The following is a 17,709-nucleotide window of genomic DNA, read 5'->3' on the forward strand; positions in this document are numbered from 1 at the left end:
GGTCACTGTAACGCAGCAGGCAATTCAACAAAGCCAGTTCTGCTGTGACATTAACTTTTTTGTTCACTTCCTCAATTAATGAACTCTTATTTTGCATTTTTTTTTTCTTTTTTGCAAAGCTTTCCTAGCACAGCACTTGAGCTGCGTATTGATCTTCTGATATATTGCAATGATTTTTTAAAACACTGATATCGTTAAATATTGCAACATCTTGTTGCCATTGAGTTGAGTGTCCTCATCCTGTGAAAGTTCTTGGTGTTCTACTGGAGTTCAAGCCCCACCCCCAAAACTGCTGTGAAATCCTCAAATGGTTCTTCACTCACACATTTGCTTAAATAATTAGGGACAATGACACCAAAGAAAAACCAGTGAAATCATGCCAATATGCAATGATTTAAAATAAAATAAAAAAAGGAAATTAAAGCGCGGCTGTGTTATTGTTATGAATATTATTGCAGCTACTTTCATCATTATTGTTATTTTGGTTTTCTGTAGTCATCAATCGCTGGCTTATGTGATACTAAATCGCTCATTGTCATAAATGGCGGAAACAAATCAAAATGTACTTTTGAAAGAGGCGAATCAAGGGTTTGAATTTGTTTTCAGTTGGTCAGGAATGTTTTATAATGGCTTTTCTTGATTTTGTTAGCCAACTTTTTTTTTTTTTTGGGGGGGGGGGTGGGGGAGGGGTCATTCATGCTGTGTTAAAAATCTGTAGATGTTTACCAGTTCCATTACTTCAGTAAATTGTCACAAAATGGGAGGAAAAACCAGAGTGAAGATCTCTATGGAGCATCACGGTAGTTTACAAAGAGGCTGTTTACTGTCCCCCCCCCCCCCCCCCCCCTTCCCCTCCATTAACCCTTATTTCACATTGGCCTCAAAACCCTGAGCAGCACATAAGTGATAAAACTTTACACCAACCAAAAGCTCACAGACGAGGGGAAAAATATTACATTATTCTGAAATGTAGCCTAAATTTAAAAACTGTTCCTGTTCCTATATTTATCTCTTCATACTTCTGCTGTTCGAGGAGGGCTGGTACTCCAACATGGGGGGGGGGGGTTTCACTCCACTCAGAGAGAGACATGGAAAAGCAGCTTAGCTACTGGTAAATATCTAGGGGGGTGGGGGGCGACAATGACAACAATCTAAGGGATTCAAAACCCTCGCCTGTACACCCAGGTTATGAGCACATTCATATAATGTTCACACAACCAAATCACTTGAATTTTAATTTCCAAGCCAATGTTTCTGTCCCTTATTTCTGTTCCTTTTTTGTACAAAAACTGCAAAAGAAGTTCTTTTGTGTTTTTTTTTTGTTTTGTTTTGTTTTTTTGTGTGTTATCTATCTTATTCATTTTATATTCAAGCATTGTTATAACCATCTCTACCTCATTGCTACATATTGTACATGTAGTATTTATTTTCTGTCTCTGAATGTCATGCATTTGTAAAAAAGGAAAAAAAAGATTAAAAAAAAAAAACACAAAAAGAAAATATTGGAGGGAAAAAAACACTAAAAAAGATTTGTCCTTGAACTCGAACAGTCTACCTCAAAAAGACTGTCCTTACACTGAACAGTATTAACAACAGATCTGATAAGACACATCATTGAGTATGGAAGATAGAGCACACTAACCCCGGATATTGACTGACTTCTGAGTAAACTCATGATGCTAAATTCCTTCGAAGAATATTGTGGACTGTATAGGTCTTCTCCACGGTCTCTCTTAATGCAAATTCAATTTTAAGAACATAATGCGTCGCTTTAATCTTTTGTGAATTGTAGTAGTGCGCGTGTGAATGTGTATGTGTGTGCACATGTACAATTCAGTGTGTATGTGTGGGATTTTATATATAAGCGATATATATAAAACACACTTGCACAAACTTACTTAGTGTACATTTGTTATTGATATATACATGTTCAAATGCACCACATACATGTTTATATGTGTGTATATATTGCCATACTTACGGTCGACTTAAATGTATTTTCATGTATTCTGAGGTACAAAGTACAGCGAAGAATCCATTAAAGATGTTTTCTTGAAACTTCCCTCTTCTCCTTTTATGTCTACTAAAAAAACGTATCATTAGGCAGGTGTGTGAGTACCTTGATGCGCGCACGTCTCATCGCTGCAGACCGTCACGTTTAGAGCTTCTGGCGGCTTAATTCATGAGCTTCCCGCGTAACAGACAAATTCATGGCTGAATTGGAGGTGACACAAATGAACGCTTTCTTTCCAAACTCTTACACAAACCTACCTATACAGATACTGATTCCCCCCGTAGTTGTTAGTGTCCAATTACAGAATATTTTTTGTTGTGCATTACTCTGCGTTTGCAGGAACCAAATGCATTATTACTTCGCCAATTACAATGTATGATTGCATTTCTCTCCATCGAAAATGACAAGCTTCAAACAATGAAAGCTTAAATTATCGGCAGCATAATGAATTCAAATAATTTGTGGGGATTATTAATGTAAATTCTGCATTTTTTGCTTTGGATTGTATGTGTAGGAAGCTGCTATACAATTAACTTTGAGGTAATACAAGTTGCAATGCATTTTGTCCTTAAAGCTTTACCAGTTATAATATATCTGTTTTCCTTTGAGTGCACACAGTAATGCTGCACACAGACTCTCAAAGTATATGGGGAGTCTAGTTTTGCCATCAGTAACTCTGACAAGCTACCACTGACACTTAAAAAACAAGAAATTAAGAAGGGGAATCAGCTAAATTAAATTTGAATATTAATTGACTATTCTGTTTGATGATTGGTTATATATGTGTATTTCTACATGCCATGTGACAGGTAAGCCAGGAATCTTAAAAGATATGAATGAAAGCACAACGACAGATGCGGAGCAAAACAACAATATTTATTGTTGCATTTTTGTTTTAAAGTTCATTTTACACCAACAAATAAAAATAATGCATTACATCCAGAGTTAGATCACAGGTGAAAAAAAATCATTCACACACACATAATCATGAATTGCAGTTATGTGGAGTACAATTGTAGCAGTTCATAATAACAAACAGAAAAAATGCGTATCTCCTGAATGGGTGAATGGGTAGTGGATTTTTTAGTTTTATCCACAAGAGCAACAAGCCTAACCCATATATACTGCTTAAAACATTGGCAAATAGTTTCAATGCTATCTGTTTTCTGCTAATTAGAAAACTTTAAATCTTCCCGTTGGTGAAATATGTTAGACAAGGAAACACCTAGTACTGCTTGTGTACATACATTGCGAGAGGTGCCTAGCATGCGGCCCAGTGCTGAGACCTCACAGTTATGCTGATGTTAAATTGGCGAGACTCGCCTACCGGAAAGGAAACGGTTTGTACTGTGAGTGCTTGGCCTCTGTATGAATTCGTGCTGAAATTCGAACTTTCGCTGCATATTGCTTGGTAGCTGTTGGCATAAATTAGCTGTTGGCATGGAGTTATTGTATGATAAAGTTTGTTTAAAGTCATATGTTGGGTGTTTCCGTGTGACCAGCCCTGAGATGTGCTATGTACTCCTACAGAGAGCAGATGTTGGTTTCCCTGTGAGCTGAATGTGGGATCAAGGCTATGTCACGGCTGATATACCTTACCGACACGTCCCTGCGTCCTGTTCTAGTCTAATTAGAGTTTATCCGCTGACGTAATGTGGCCATTGGGCTTCTGTGATGGGGGGGGGAAGCGCATACTTGTGTGGCTGGGCTGTTTGGCAGCAAAGTTGTCACACTTTGCAAGTGCAAAATAGACGATTGTTGACCACAGATATTTTAAGCTGGGGGGCTGGATGTATCAGCATTAACAGTTTTATAGGATCCAATTGTACAGGAAACTCATGTTCTTAGAGCTAGGAAGGTGTTTTGGAATGTGAACAAACAACCAATTACTTAATGGAAAGCCTGTAATGTAACGTATTGATACTCATCATCCCTGTTTTCTTCACTCTTGCTGGGCTATTGGCCAGGGATATCTCATTTAACAAAAAGACATGTCTTATCTGTATTCTTATGTAAATATCACTATTCCTACTATCTTTACTATCTTTTTTTAATCTTGAAAGCTTTCTGTACACTCTTTTAGTTCTAAAAAGAAAGTGTCATTCATTTTGTATTTTAAAATATAGCTTCTCACATTTTTTGTTCAAATGAAACAGACACATTTATTGCAGACATTCCGGATGCATCCCTCGCTCCGTGGTCGTCCCTGCACATATAGTATCGCAATTTCAATCCCAGGAATATTTTTTGATTCCAGGCTTTTTTAGATGTTTCATGGCAAGAACTAAAATAAAATGTTTGTCACACACAAACGGAAAAAAATAATGCAGATAAGAGAGCCTGAAGTTATGTCAAACAAATTACATTCGGGTTATTAGTGGCTATTTTGTAAATATCAAAGATCCACTTGTTCCCAGACCCCTCCGCTACATTTGCATTCTGATGAAATTGGAGTGGATGTGCGTGAACTCGGGGGTTATCGGCGACGCTGCAGCGCTGGTCCACGCCGAATCAGGCGGCGCCACATCCGTGCGGCTGGAGAGGATGAGGCGCGCACCTCTCTCGATTCACTTCCTTCGCAACAATTAAAATATGCAAAGTGATAATTTTCCTTAAGTAGCCTTAAATGTGCGATCTATTTAAATGTGAGGGAAATTGCCTAAAGCTTGCAGCATGAGAGAGAGAGAGGGGAAAAAAAAGAATAAATTATGCAAATGACAGAAAGGACTCTACCACTTGAAAGCGTAATTTTTCTGTAATAAGCATACTGTTTCATTTAATTTTTTTTCCCTCTTATTAAAAGTGACAGTTCTTTTGCACTGTCTGATGGCTATATCTGACACAAGCCTGGGGAACGACTGCTAGACTAAATGCTAAACCATTTTGGTAGCTTTTAGATGATGGTTACATTCACAAAGTAATTATGCGCTGGAGAGTCCAGAAATAAGGTTTAATTACACAGTAATCGCCTCTGATGGACACTGGGAAGTGTGAGCACTGCCAGACTGCAATCCATCAATGACAAACCCCTGGCCACTTTTAATTCTTCCTCATTTGCATCATAACCTCCGAACCAAGTTGCACAAATGCTGTTAAATGTTAATAGGACCTGTCTCTCTACTCAAAATGAATGCTTAAGCCATTTTGCGTGCACTCTCTCTCTCTCTCTCTCTCACTCTCTCTCATTCTCTTGTACTCTTTCCCTCTCTCTCCATCTCCTCTCCTCAGACCCCCATAACTAGCTACTCTCCTGGAGCAGGCATTAGGCAGAGAACACAGTGCATGGTCACTGTTGTGCTAATTGGGTGCAACACTTAAAGTTTTATCTCTCAGGCGCTAATAATGTTGCAGTGCTGACAAACCGGCGCGTAAGCAATGCATGCTGGGCAGGGGGTCGGGGTGGTAGCGGGGGGAGCGGGCATGCCTGGGTTTGGAAACGCCGTACAGGTTTGGCAGTGTCTGATTGGGCCCTCCAGTCATATTTAATCTGCATCCTGGGGGACCCGGGACAAAATTACATCTTCATTAATTGAAAAGTGTGGCTGGTGCACTCTGTGTCCATGGGACCCATTTATTAACGGGCCGTTCTAAAGCTACATGAGCCTGATTATAACCAGGGAGTCTCATTATCAGTCGGGCCCAACCATATATTAAAATAACACCCTTGATTATACCTGTGTCTCTGCTGTGTACAGAGCGAGAGAGAGAGAGAGAGAGAGAGCGAGCGAGCAAGTCATAACCAGCTTCATAAAACTGTGAAGAAAAATGTTCAGAGTTTACCTCTTTCCTTACAACCCAGCCTTCTAACCACAAGATTACAGGCTTTCAAAAAAAATCATTATAAATTTTATCCATCTTTTAATGCTCATTCCTATTCACTCTGTGCATAACTGGAATAAACACGTATAGATTTAATTCAATGGCTCTTTATTCAAAACACTTATTCCTTATTTACATTCTTATTTGAAAGGGATTAAAATACTGAGATGCCAAGTGCATTTTCAAAACATTTCTGAATTTCATGTGCGCCTTTGTTGGAGCTGTGTAAAGTAGCCTGTCTCTAAAGACAGCCTGTTTTTCTAAAGACAGAAAAATAACTTCATTCTACAGGCAGATTTTATTCACTTTATACCAAATTATATAAAAATTCCTCAGATTTTTTTTTGGGGGGAAAAAACCTCTGATGTGTAATTGACCCCAAATTCAGAAAATATAATTTGCCATATTTCATATTTCAAATTGTGTTAATTACCAGATCTGTTATCTAGCATATAAACAGACTGTAACAACCATTAACAACCATTATTTATACTCTGTTATATCCTAGGTTAAAACTGTAAACATCTCAGTCCTATCATGTGCACCTCAAAACTGAATATTCCTTGTTTCTTGGAAATTACTTGTGTAATTTCAGGCCACTATGTAAAACAAAAACAATTGAACTTGCAGCAACGTGAATACTGTGAGTTAAACCCTGTAATTAAGCTCTGCTTTTCTTTATTGAGCAGTTTGTGTTCTGTTGGTTCTGCTTATTGTGAAGTATGAGGAGTCCCACAGTGACCTTTCCACCTTGCACAGCTCAGCACGGATGAACCTGATGTCTGACAGACTTCGCCATCCACATCGCGGTTTTTCATCTCCACCCTGCATGGCTGAATTTGGGGGACTGCACCCTCCGATCATTGGGCGTGAAGACGTTGAAGAAGGTAAAAAACAGTAAAAACAAATAAAAAAATGTAACAATCTAAAGACAATGAAATTATTTAGTAGAAGTAGGTGGGAGAAATTGTCTTTCGCTTAACTATTTAAATATTAAACTTATCCAAATACCGAGGGACGTTTTAAGTAAAACAACACAGTTAACGTTAAAGATACTTATTATGTAAAGTGATGCTTTTGTTGCAATTCTGGTTTGTTAGGACACATATCTTTCTATGCAAATTATGAAATACATTATGATAATATATGCAAAGTAGATGGCATCTTTAATGCATGACATTGTGATATTAATAACCTATTAAATGCTTTTTTTTCAGCAGGATGTTTATCATGCATATAAACCCAGTATTTAGAGATCAACCTAAAAGCAAAAAAAAAAAAAAAAGACTAATCACCGTATGTAACTACAATAACAGACAGGCCAGTTTCGTGGAAGGTTTCTGAGATCTTAGACAGGAACTGCCAGATATCACAGTTTTTGGCAATACCTGCATTCTCTGAAAGTCAAGCAGAGGTGGAGTAGCACAGCTACATCCAAAACAAGCCGTCAGAAATAAAAAAAATAAAAATCCTTGGCTTCACGCTGTTCATTTTTCCCCCAGAAGCCTGGATTTGTTTTTGTAACAAAATAACTGATATATTTACTTTTAAATGTACGATCAGCCTATAAACACATTCATTGTACTGTAGTTTTTTAAGCTACAGGTAAGACACAGGCCTTTGTTAATAACATACAGGAATAAGTCTACAACAGCCCACTAACATCTCAGGTTTATCATAAGTTAAAACTGACTTAATGAGTAGCTATCAGTGTGTGAAGCATTATAGAACCACACAGGAGCCTACACCATCTCCTATAGATAAAGGGAAGACTTACACTGTCAAAATGACTTTGACTGATTTTACTTATTATTAATTTCTATCATTCCTGAACATGGAAACTAGCTTCAATTTTAAAATAAAGTTTTCCTTGCTAGTTTTTACATTTTTTTCTTGTTTATTTTTAAATTTTTTTAACGTCAAAAAAATGTTTTATTACAGCTATTCGTCTTGCACAAAGTAAACCCCCAAAACACAGGCCTGCATTTTACTACAGTCAAGCGTAGTTTTTGATCGAAGGTGTGCTCCGCACTGCTCAGATTTCTGCGTTTAATCCAGCCCCCCTCCCCCTTCATCACTTAAAAAGCTGCAGACACTAAGGGAATAAAAGTGTTTGGGAAGGATTTTAAGGCTTTAATACTGAAGTTCTGACCGCTTTACATTGTCAGCTTTGCCATTGTGTCTGAAATCCTGTTGAGGAACCAAGCTGTCACACTAGTCTTGACGGTGACAGATAAACACCACAGTCACCATTGTTTCCCTCCTCTGCATTGTATGCACATGTAATTAATGGACATTTAGATGACAGAATCCTGGTTTCTTTTCTGCATTTAAGGCCTAGTGATTGGCACAAAAGTACCTCGAAATAGACTGACACTACTTTTTATTTGTAAGTAAATTCATGTTTATTCATATTTCTCTGATGTAGGAATTAAAACAGTACAGTCACGAATGTTGTTGAATTGTATGAATTCTGGAACACAAAAACTCCATAGACAGTTGGGTTCTTAGCCAAACCAATAATTTTGTGGGGGAAAAAATGTATGTTACTGAGACTTTTTTTTCTTTTAGGATCCATCAAAATTCACAATTTCATAATTTCAACTGGTAACATGTTGGGGGGGGGGGGGCGCAGGTAAGGCCATACCACCCCCTGTCTCTGCTCACCCAGTGTCCAGATTGGCCAATTAGTGCTGGTGCTCCTTGTCAACCATGGCCCTGGTCCAGTTACAGTTGAAGTCTCTCCAAAAGAATAAGTGCCATTGCTCCCCCCCCCCCCCATACCACCACCCCCTCCTCCCCTTGACTGGTGGACAGTTGGGTTACTGGGTTCTCAATAATAAAACTGGGCTCCACAATAACTTTTTAATGTTTTTTTCATCACTGTCTGGAACACATTACTTTCTTCTACAAATGGACATTCATAACAAGCTCTACAGTATTTATTAAACCCCCTCTGTTCTTTTACATCCTACCAGCCTCGTCTGGAATGCCCACATTACGATCTAAATCAGAATCGCAATCAGTTTTATTTACCCCGTGCAACCCCAGTACAAGGAATTTGTTATGGTGTAACCAATCAAATTAAAGTAAAGAAAATCATAACATAACACAGAGTATTAACATCGAGCACTAACCAGCCTGCAACATAAAGTACATATGAGGGAGCAAAACTAAACATTTGGATTCTGAGATTTAATTTCAGTTAATACTTTTTAGCATTTTGTCCATACTGTCCCTGATCTGTCTGTGACATTGCTGTCCGTGACATTGCTGTCTGTGACAGACTCTCACATGGTTTTATATATGTGATAACCTTCATGGATTTTTAAAACTTTTTTTCTCCCCCCACCACCATCTATTGTTGTTTTGTCATACTGAAACACTGTTGACACACACTTCTAGTAAAGCTGTCAATAGTCACCAAATAAATTAATTGTCAAAAAAGGTAATAATCTGGTGAATAATCCCATAACGGGGAGAGATATGTAGTTGTGAATCAAATACTTATCCTGTGTTTAATGTCCATTTTTAACATGATTGCTTCTGAACCATATTTATCAATGACGATGACGCCTAAATTCCTCAGCCTTTGTTTTGACCCCCCCAGGTTAGACTGAGCAAGTGTCCAAGAGGAAAGGAGGGTCCCTGGGCTCTATAGTCCTCCCCCTGCCCCCAAACGCTCACGGAGAGCGACTGACACCCTGCTAGTGGCAGCCGAGTGACAGGAATCTCTCCTTCGGTGTCCAACAGACACTCCCATGTAGACTGTCGAAATCCGTCAGTTTCGCTGGAGTCGACACGCATGCAGCGGCTACTAAATGAATCCTGATCTTGGCAGGTGGTCACAGCCAGTGACCCCCGTGGTTTCTTACAAATAAAACAATCCCCCCGGCCCATCATTAAAAATGGTACCTTCCAGGTCATTGTGATTGTTTAGCTGCCGGATTTTAGCCAGCACCTGGTTTGGCGGCGGGACACCATGGTGTCACCTAGTTACCCTTCAGTGCTGTGTAGAAGGGTGTTGAGGAGGCGTTTAATGATGTGGCGATCATTAACAATACCTGTGCTGCCGGACCACTTGCGGTAAATATTCTCATTAATTCCAGGAAACGGAAGTCTAAAAATCCATTATTCGGAATTAAAATCTTAATCAGTTTTTTTTTCCCTCTCCCTCATCGGAGTAATGACATTAAATGCTTGTACTAATTTTTCAGCAATTGCCCGTTTTAAATGTAAAATTCCAAAGTTACATTTTAATTACAATGCTAAATTAAGACATAACACTGGGGTGGTGCAAAGTCTGGCAGTTTGATTTCTCATTAATATCTTAATTACTATTTGGAATCCCTAATTGACTGTAATACTTAAAGCTTGTATTGGAGGTCATTTTAAATATAGTAACCAGCAGCGGAAAAGGAGATGTATCGTGAGGGTTCTGTTTTATTTTTATTTGCTATTGCCGTATTGCTGTAGCCAAGAGCTCCAGAAGTGTCTCCACCCATCAAAGCTCACAAAGTCAGGTGTAGCGCTAGCGGTGAGTTAATAGGGTGGCATTATATAGGAGCACATCAACAACATCCTCTCTCTACACGACATAGACCACCTGGGCCTCATTTGATCAGCTCTTCAGTGAACAAATTCTGCCATTTTTTCTTCCTGTCGTGCTCATTCCTTTATTTACACCACATTCCCTCCGCAGCAACATTATCTATAGCTATATATCTTGGGAATCTTTTGACTGGGGCATGTTATCCAGACACAAGTAAAATGCAAATTGATTTCATATCTAAAGTGACATTTTTAAGGGCATTACACATTACATCCTCTATCTCCCAGGCCCGAGATATGAAAATCGCCAGTAAATGTCAGACCGCAGGCGGGCTCAATTTCCCGGGACTTGTGTTTATTGTGGCCATCAGTGGGCGAAACTAACCGGGTTTGTGACAGATGAAGTTAAACTCTACAGATCTCGGGCTAACCCTGGATCCTTTTATCTGTTGAGGAGCAGCTCTCGTGAAGGATGTCGCAGCACGAGCTCACCGGTGTTGACAGGATTAGCGGCCCGAAAACACAGTAGGTACGTGTCCGTCAGACAAAGGAAATCTGGGGGGGGGGGCAGTCTGATTCCAAGAGCTACCTTGTATTGCTATTGTCAAATACCTGGAAATACCCAAATTGGAAATCACAGCACCATTTTTTGACTATTTACTATGTATTCACTACATATGTACCATTTGCTTGCTTATTTTAATTTATATATTTAAGAATTTGATTATGTATCTTGTATCTTCCATAGATATGTTCAAATTGATTAATTTAAAATTGTGTTCAAATATAAAGTGTTAATAATGCAGATATCCAGCTGGTTTGCTCTTACAACTGTCCTCCCTTATTGATACCTGGAAAGCCAGGTAACATAAAGGTCTCTGATATGAACACTCGTCTGCTGCTTTGTGACCAGATGTTTTTTTTTTTTTTGTTTGAAAAATGGGCCTGGCTTTACATCTTCGGCCCCACCACAGCATCGGCTGGTCATTTGTTTCAAAACCCGAGGGCTAACATTGATGTCACCGTACTGTCATTTCAGAAAGGTGACCCACAGTGCGGCTGAAATACTGCTCAGAAGGAGAGACGTGAGTGTTAACCATTGAATTTTGTTCTGGGTCCCGTGTGAGTCACCCGTAATGATGTAAATTATATGAAAAAAAAAAAAAACCTCGCTCGCGATCATACGTCCTCGCCGTACTGGGTGATTTGTGGGTTATTTGTCACAGACTTTTTAAGAGAGGGGTTCACCCGGAGGTTGATGTCTAAAGCGGTGAATCACAGGGTAGAAAGAGGCTGACTTCTGTGAGATTTTTGCATATCACGCCGCATGGCTTTACGTCAGCATGCATTACCTGCGACAGCAGCGCATGTCTGGGGGCTCAAGATGTCAAGTTTCTGCACTAGACACGTGAAAAAAAAAAAAGCCCAAATAACTTTGTGATTGCAGCAGAGGTGGAAAGTTCAGGTCCACAAAGTATTAATCCATACCAAGGTTTTGTTTCAACCAACCAGATGAGTATAAAGAGTCACGGTCACAAAGTAGACAACTGGTAGGTTGAAACAAAATCTTGGTCTGGATTTGTACTTTCCGGACATGACCTATCCACCTCTATGAATGCATTATCCGAAAGCGCATCAATGCACTTCAAGCTTTGCACTTAACAAAAACAGATTCTATAGATAAAAAAATATATTTGCATATCTGTCCATCCCTCCATTCATCTATCTGTCCATCCATTCATCCATCCATAACCTTTCAAAGCCACTTAAACCAATGCAGGGTTGCTGGAGCCTATCCCAGGCAGCACAGGGCAACAGGCAATGTTCACCCTAGAGGGGCCGTACGTGCACCGTAATGATGAGAATTTCCGATATTCAATAAATATTTATACTTACTAAAACCTTATTATGAGTGAACACTGAGCCCAGATCACAATTCAAATTCAATGGACCTGATTTAGCAATCGTGGCCGAGAGCCCCTAGTGGTGGAACGCTGCCAATTTTGAAAAGGGGAGGAAAGCTTGAAACACCCCAGGATTATATGGCTCTGATAACTGGCCTCACCGACCTATCAGGAGCTGCGGAATTTCTGATTACCAGCCACAGCTGCCGCATCGCCCCACCAATCAGTACTCAACTTTCTTGGACGGTGACCTCTGATTGTCTCTATCAAAAGAGAACAGAGCTGTTACCGGGGGTGGGGTGATTCGAGGGACACATGCCCATTCCATCGCCAGCTCCCTGGAAGGTGGGCAGCCTTTGCAGAATGGAGTGAAAGATATTTTGCTGGCTACGACTAAAACTGTGGAGAAAATCACTTAAATAAGGTTAATTCATAAATAAAACACAGCATGGCTCACGAAAATCTGCACCATATTTTTATTAGCATCTTGTATGAAATGATGAAACGATTTATTTTTTCATCGTAATTCATTTATATTATTGTTATGTTATATAATTAATCTAAACAACTGAACATCTTAGAAAAATCCCTGCGATCCTGAATCTGTGAAAATATGCCTTTTTGGAGAACCAATCATGCAAACCAATATCCAATCAGCAGAATATCTCATTAGATTAAGCCATACATAATGTAATCAATGGCTGAGATGTAGCATCCGTGGGTTTCACCAGGCTTCTTAGCAGCGAGCCTGACAGCGGTCTGCCGAGAGGAGCCAAAGGCCCAGGGCATTTCCATGCAGGTAATTAAACGGGAGCGGAAATATTAATTCCGCCGATGCTGCCACGCTGGCTTTGGAAACAATGAGACCCGGGGAGACTGGGAACGCGGCGGCTCTGGGCTCAGAGAATTTGATAGCACAGGGAGGAAAAGAGAACAGAGCGAGAGAGAGAAAGGGAAGCAAGCAGATGGCTAAAGATGAAGGTCAAATCAGATAGAGAAGTTTGTCAAAATGTGATGACATAAGCAATCTGTAAACTGTTATTGAACCTAGCTGGGGTGCTGAGAAACATTTTGAAATTACAAAAACACTAGAGTTGCCAGGACACTGCTAGGAATGATTGCCCCAAGTGTTGTCTCTTTTTTCATTTGTTCTCTGTGCCGCTCTCCCCATTTCCTGCTCCCTATCACACACGGAGGGGAATGCCAGATGTGCGAGTGACGGATATCTGGCATTAATGATATTAAACGTGCCTTTCTGTACGCTCAATAATAACTCTATCATGATGGATACGGCTGGCCGGGCACCCCATCCGCCAAGCGCGTGGAATCGTCCGTCATCGGCTCTATTGAGTCGTCAGTTTCCGCTGGTGACGAGGACCATTTACGGTAACTAATCATCCGTCCAGTTGGGGGATATCTTTGGAGGCTGATGGGACGGCATGTTTGAATACCGGTGGAACAACAATGACAATATTGCCCTCCCGGCAAGATTGAGGGCCCCCATTATGCTCTCTGTCTGGTGTAATATCCCAGCTTTCTTTCTACATAAGACATGGCTGTAAATAAATCACCACCCCCCCCCCCCCCCCCCCGCCCCCCATACGGTGGCGTTTATTGATTACGGTCACTTCCGTGCCTGTGTCTAGCGAATTCTCTACAGAATAAAACACCGCTTTATATTTTGTTCTGTCAAAATATTAAAGTACTCTGTCAGACGGACTCTGATTCACACCAGCGAGAGTTATTCTTCCGAACAATGCCAGACATAATTCCCTCCCATCTCAGACATATCTCAGCAAATTCCAAGTGAATCAGATTTGTCTGGGTTTGATTGTTTTTGTTTTTGCTATGGTGCTTATTGCATTACAATTAAACAAAGCATTCTGGTGTTAGAAGCAAGTAATCAAGACTTTTTTAAATAAGTGTAGTATCTGGAAAGTTTTTGAGTGGACCAACCAAATGAAGTCGTTTATTCTGAGCTGACTGTGCACAGTGCCACAGTCAACGTTTTTTACCTTAACAATCAGGGACAATTGTTTGCTTGGCATATATGAATTAATCAGAGCTCATGCTATGTCTCCAGGTTGAGGAAGTCCATGTGTAAATCTGTACATTTGACAGATATAGCGCGCCCACTTTACAGCGAAACTGAGGTCATCGTTTTGCTGGTCCCGCTAACGGAACGCAGTCTTTGACGACATGTCGGCGCAATACTTCTTCCCCCAAGAGAAGCAGAGGACAGGACCTGAAATTAACCCCTCTTTTATTCAACCAAAGAGAAGAAAAAGTAGGCTCGAACCATGAATCCGCTTGCTGCCTTCATCGTCAGAGTTCAGAGTCGCAGCCTCGGGACTCCCCAACTCTCGTTAAAGCTGAGAGGATCTCCCCCCTCTCTCCGGCAGCGTGGAGTAAAGGGAGGGCGGGCGGGCGACGAGCGGACTCTGAACTTGCGCTGCATATACTGGGGGCCAGAGAAGACCAGCCGCATATTCAACCTTTAGCTGATTCTGAAAAGCATCTATTCAAATACTAGGCTGTGTGATTTTCATTTTAATCATGCTTACACATCAAGCTTGATATCCTTAGGAAAGGTTACATAGTCAAGACCTGTGGGTTACAGCCATTGTCAGTGTCCCACCTACAGCATAAAATGCTGTTGTAACAAGCAGAAAAAAAAATTTGGGCCCCCCTACAACTTAAGACCCTGGGCTACAGTCCGGCTTTGCCGTGCGCAAACCTGGCCTTACTTATATGAATGCTAAATGTAATTTGCGGCTAGCTGATTTAGCATCTCAAAATTGCCTATAGTGTGTCAGTATGTGAATATGTGTGTGTGTGAGTTTGTGCCCTGTGATGGATCCATTACTTCCTTCTACCCTTCCTGGGACAGGTGCTCAGCCCTCTACTTCATAAGTGAAATGGAAGACGGATGGATGAATAGTAAATTATACAATAAATTATACAAATTATACATAAATTATATATCTACATTGGAACTTTTTACCATAAAAACTTGCATATGTTTAATGAATAGATAGGAAGGCATTTTGGAGTGGTATATTTGGGATTGGTGTCTATAAACCTGTATTGCCATATGCTATATTTCTTGGGGCCTGGGTCAGGCTCCAGGACCCCTCCCCCCCCAACCCTGAGCAGGATAAGAGCTTGTAGGATGACTGGATGGAAGCATTTCTTGGGTGTTACACCCCTGTCATCACAGGGCATCGGGAGATAAAAGTCTGTAAATCCTTTAATCCATAAATGTGGATGCCGGTGTTCTCATTTGCGATGACAATGTGATGTTAGGAAGTAGGCTGTTTCGAAACTAAAATGGGGAGGGGGGGAATTCAGGCTGGTGGGTAGAATCTATTGATTGAAGATTCTTGTGGTGCATAGCTGATAAATATTCATCACTGAATATGATTTGGAAACTGTAATCGAAATGTGGAAGATGTTGCTTCCACACTCCAGTATTGATGTATGGATATTCTTTTTTATTTCGTTGACTGCCAGCCCAAACTTGCACCCGTGCATGTATCTTTTTTCTCAGTTGAAAGCATACGTGTTGGAGGTTTCAATACGCAAGCAACAGTTAAACTGCGCAAAAATCCTTGTTAGAGGACATCTCACGACTAGCAATCAGGACTAATAAGATGCGTCTGCTCTTGAAAGAGTTAGAGAAAGCCCTCGATCCGTTCGTAGCGCATTCAAAGGCACCCCCACCCTACCACAAGTTCATTATCATTCTCGGGTTATTCGGAGCCAAGTGAATCTGGAACCCAGATGAATTAGTGAGAATTAAGAAGCCTCCATAGGATGAACCCTCCCTAAATCGGCGCTAAGATGAAAGGTATGCAGCGACGTCCTGCATCCCTCACCTCTCTGAGCCCACGCCCCCCTAGGGGGTGGGGGGGGGGGGGACCCCATAGGGAAGACGTGAGCGCTTACTGTGGCCTGCCGTCTCGTGACCGCAGGTTCGCCCCTGTGGGAAAAATTCCGTGGGACCCGATTCTCACCATCTCCACCCCCCCCCCACCCCCCGCCAACAACTCACTGGCAATTAATTACCACACGGGGCCACTGCTGGCGGCCGCGGCCACAGATGATCCTCCTCTAAGCAGGGCCCCCTCTGATCTCTGCCAGTCTCCGGCCATCAAAGGGTCCCCAGCCTCAGCTCCCCTTACAATGCGAGCGGACGGCAGCGGCGCCGTGACATTTATCTGTCGCATTTGGATGTCGATTGACGGCTAGCTGTGGCCCCCCTGCCCATCCCCACCTGCCTGTCCCTGCCTTACAAGCTCTCAATAGATTCAATTTAGGAAAGCATGTCTGTAATTGAAGGACAAATTCCCAAAACTCACATAACCCATTTTTCAATTTTTTTTTTGTTGAGATGAGACCGCCAGTGACCTAAAGTCAGGCTTCCTCGTCATATGTTACAGTATCGGGAACTAAAATTCGCTCAGTCCTCATGTAATCCAACGCAGAACTTTAGTTAAATTTCCAAAATTCACCAGAAAAATTCTCAAAAATGTATCCTGTGGACTGGGTGAATTTTGGAAACTTGCTCCTTAATCACAATCCTAAACTGTTAAGGAAAGTTCATACGGGAAGGCAAACATCTCGCATTACTCTGTGTCCTATATTTACCCAATCCTGCTTTTGACCTCATAAGGACGTCAGTGTATCGATGAGTATTGTCAGTATCAGAGGCGTGTGGTGTGCTTGCTCTGTGCCTTATTGACAAAAACACTGACTTTCATGGAACAAAGATGGAATTAAATCGCTATGCAACCATAACCCATTTAGCATATCTATATCATAATGTTCTAACAACTTTTCTCTTCATTTTATAACAATTTTTATTTGCCATAGAAACTAAATTATATTTTACCCAATCAACTGCCTGTCCAGTGCAGAGTCATGGATTAATATTTATTTATATATATATAAACACTTTATCTATTAATGCGCTATAGAATAAATTGAAAAATTATTAGAAATTTTTTTGAATAATTTGAAAAATGCTCATTACATATCAGAGTAAGGTATATATTTACCAGTGAAATTTTGAGCTTTTACCCGAGAAGAGAGTATTTAAAGAAATTACATTACAGTCTGTTGTATGTATATACACAAGCCCAGATAAACACACACACACACACACACACATGCGTGCACACATTTATATGTTCATATTATATGTTTATATTATATTGTGGGGACCAAATGTGATTGAAAACCTGTTTTTTTATCTTGTGGGGACCATTTTTCAGGTCCCCACAAAGATTTGTATATGCAATCAAAAAACTTAAAATGCCAAAAGTCACGTATTTTGTTTGGTTAAAATGGTTAAGGTTAGGGCTGGGTAGGGGTTAAGGTCGTCATGTTCGAATTAGAGTTTTCCGCATATAAATGAAT

This window comes from Paramormyrops kingsleyae, chromosome 1 (genome assembly GCF_048594095.1).
Source record: "Paramormyrops kingsleyae isolate MSU_618 chromosome 1, PKINGS_0.4, whole genome shotgun sequence".
Classification (NCBI taxonomy): Eukaryota; Metazoa; Chordata; class Actinopteri; order Osteoglossiformes; family Mormyridae; genus Paramormyrops; species Paramormyrops kingsleyae.